Source organism: Kogia breviceps, chromosome 13 (assembly GCF_026419965.1).
Source record: "Kogia breviceps isolate mKogBre1 chromosome 13, mKogBre1 haplotype 1, whole genome shotgun sequence".
In the NCBI taxonomy this organism is placed as follows: Eukaryota; Metazoa; Chordata; class Mammalia; order Artiodactyla; family Physeteridae; genus Kogia; species Kogia breviceps.
Window position 1 is genome coordinate 45,282,746 of NC_081322.1, and position 2,987 is coordinate 45,285,732.

The following is a 2,987-nucleotide window of genomic DNA, read 5'->3' on the forward strand; positions in this document are numbered from 1 at the left end:
TTGGAGTGTGACCAACTTACTAGAGAAGCTATGTTTTTCAAAAGGAATGTTGAAGCCAGAGCATTTCCATGGGAATATGGGTTAGTGTTCCTGTACTTTTTCTCCCTGCTAGCACTCTCCCTGCTCGAAAGAAAGTGCATTCTCCTGCAGGCCTGTGGATCCCACGCTATTGTTTCTCAACCAAATTGACTAGGACAAGTAAAGTGAATACGCTAAAGGGACACCCCCTCCATCCTGCTGATCCTGTCGTGCCCGAGTTTAGGTCCAGAAGTCTGAGATTGTTGTCTCTCATAGGTCGAGGGGCCTACCACCATTTTCTGAGGTTTTGGGTGTATTAACAAAATATGTCAAAAAATAATTTTTGGAAAACTAGGATAACCGGTTAGGATACCCTATGAAGACTGAAGTAATGAGGTTGTGCTCCTCTGGCAGTACATGGGTGCAAGTTATCCAAACCAAGGGCAGAAATCTCAATATCCTTGTACTCCGTGTGATTTGGGGATTCTCTTCTGGGCCTCCAGTGAAGAGTTCCTAGGTCTGAGAATGGCTCCGGCAGTAGTGGATTTGGGGTTAAGGAGAATCCCACTCCTTGGTCAGTGGATGGGCAGTGGTCCATGCCTCTACTGTGGACGACAGGACATCGAAGGCACCAACTGGCAGACGAGACCCAGGCAGCAGTGACTCACTCTGTTTTCCACAGTGGACACTGATGAAATACCAGCCAAAAGACCGAGATTAGATTGCTTTATTCATCAGGGAAAAATAGTCTCTACAATGCTGCCAGCTTCTTTTGATTCCCATTCCAGCTGACCACAAAGCCCATGGTAACATCTGCTTGTAATGGAACATGGAATGTTGTTCCTTCAGGAAAGGTATTTTCTTTTTTTTTTTTTTGCGGTACGCGGGCCTCTCACTGTTGTGGCCTCTCCCGTTGCGGAGCACAGACTCCGGACGCGCAGGCTCAGCGGCCATGGCTCACGGGCCCAGCTGCTCCGCGGCATGTGGGATCTTCCCGGACCGGGGCACGAACCCGTGTCCCCTGCATCGGCAGGCAGACTCTCAACCACTGCGCCACCAGGGAAGCCCAGGAAAGGTATTTTCGAACTCTTCACCTTCTGAACTGACAGGTTCTGGATCCTGGAACAACACGCTGAAACTGGGTAATAAATCTAATGGAATAAGTGACTATCCAAAGATCAGAGTGACAGTAACTCAAGATCAGCCATGCAGAGTCCTGCCTTCCTTTGGTTTTACTTTGAGCTGTAATAGAAGACCTGTAATAGAAGACCAGGTGGCCGTCGCCACAGCAAAGGCAATCTGGAGAGTTCCTTAATGTGGAAGCCTCAGGAACAGGTTGTAACAGAGATGATTTCTGAAGAGGGTGGCAAGGGTCTGAGGCGTCCCCATTGTACTGTGGAGGAGGGTGTTCAAAAAGAGGAAAGGGGCTTCCCTGGTGGCGCAGTGGTTGAGAATCCGCCTGCCGATGCAGAGGACACGGGTTCGTGCCCCGGTCCGGGAAGATCCCACATGCCGTGGAGCGGCTGAGCCCGTGAGCCATGGCCGCTGAGCCTGCGCGTCCGGAGCCTGTGTTCCGCAAAGGGAGAGGCCACAGCAGTGAGAGGCCCACGTACCACCAAAAAAAAAAAAGAGGAAAGACAGAAATACCGAAGGTTATTGGGGCAAGAGCAAAGTCATGGAGTCAAAACAACTCAGTTTGTTCCAAAACAATATAGAGTTGTTGAAACAAGGGGACCTCTATGTTCAGTGAGAAGTGAAAAGAGGTGTTCAAAGGGGAAAATTTCTGATACAGAGAAGACAGCTGGAATCAGACTTGAAAACGAAGGTAGGAGGGGACTCCAGCTGGAACCTGACCTATCTGAAGAAGTGTCAGCCCAACTCCGCCTGGGCAGTGGAAACAATGGCTTACTCAGGAGGAAGATGTCAATACTTGAGACAAAAGAAAAAAATTGCTCAAGCAAAGAGAGGGATAAAAGGACGTGTGATCTTCTTGAACTTACAGAGGACATGGAAAAGGAAATCAGTAATGCTCTAGGCCATGGCCCACAGGATGAGATCCTAAGTAGTGCTTTCAAATTACGAATCACTCCAGGAGATATCCAGACCTTGAAGAACTATCACTGGCTCAATGATGAAGTCATTAATTTTTATATGAATCTCCTCGTGGAAAGAAATAAAAAAACAAGGGTATCTAGCACTTTATGCATTCAGTACTTTCTTCTATCCAAAATTAAAGTCTGGGGGTTACCAAGCAGTGAAAAGATGGACCAAAGGGGTCAGTCTCTTTGAACAGGAACTTATTCTGGTGCCTATTCATCGGAAGGTACGTTGGAGCCTGGTAGTGACAGACCTAAGAAAAATGTGTCTTAAATACCTGGATTCTATGGGACAAAAGGGCCACAGGATCTGTGAGATTCTCCTTCAGTATTTACAGGATGAAAGTAAGACCAAAAGAAATATTGACCTGAATGTTTTAGAGTGGATCCACTACCTCATGAAGGCACATGAGATTCCTCAACAGTTGAATGGGAGTGATTGTGGAATGTTTACTTGTAAATATGCAGATGATATCTCTAGGGACAAACCCATCACATTTACTCAGCACCAGATGCCTCTGTTCTGGAAGAAGATGGTATGGGAAATCCTTCATCAGCAGTTGCTGTGAGAATGCTCTGCCGCGGTCCCTCCAGCTGCTGGTGGTTCTTTCACAGATGGACGTCTCCCTATACCTCATGCATTGTGGGTTAAAAAGTCCCTGCATCACCTCTGTTCTCTCACAGGTACTGAGCTGTCAGAAGTGCGTGAAGGCCCCTCTCTGCACCCCAGTCCTGACTTGGTGTGTGGAGGGCTGCTTGCAACCCTGTTTATAAGGCCATGCCTGCTCAGAGCCCTGGACTCTCAACCCACACAAGAACAAATGCTAATTAATACTCTTTTTTAAAAGATTTTTTTCCCTATGAATGTGGGAA

General features: G+C 47.4%; 1 pseudogene; it reads left to right on the top strand.

Annotated features, from left to right (window-relative positions):
* The first annotated feature begins 600 nt into the window (after nt 1–600).
* LOC131767617 (sentrin-specific protease 2-like) lies at nt 601–2,683 on the top strand (annotated as a pseudogene).
* Nucleotides 2,684–2,987: the final 304 nt, after the last annotated feature.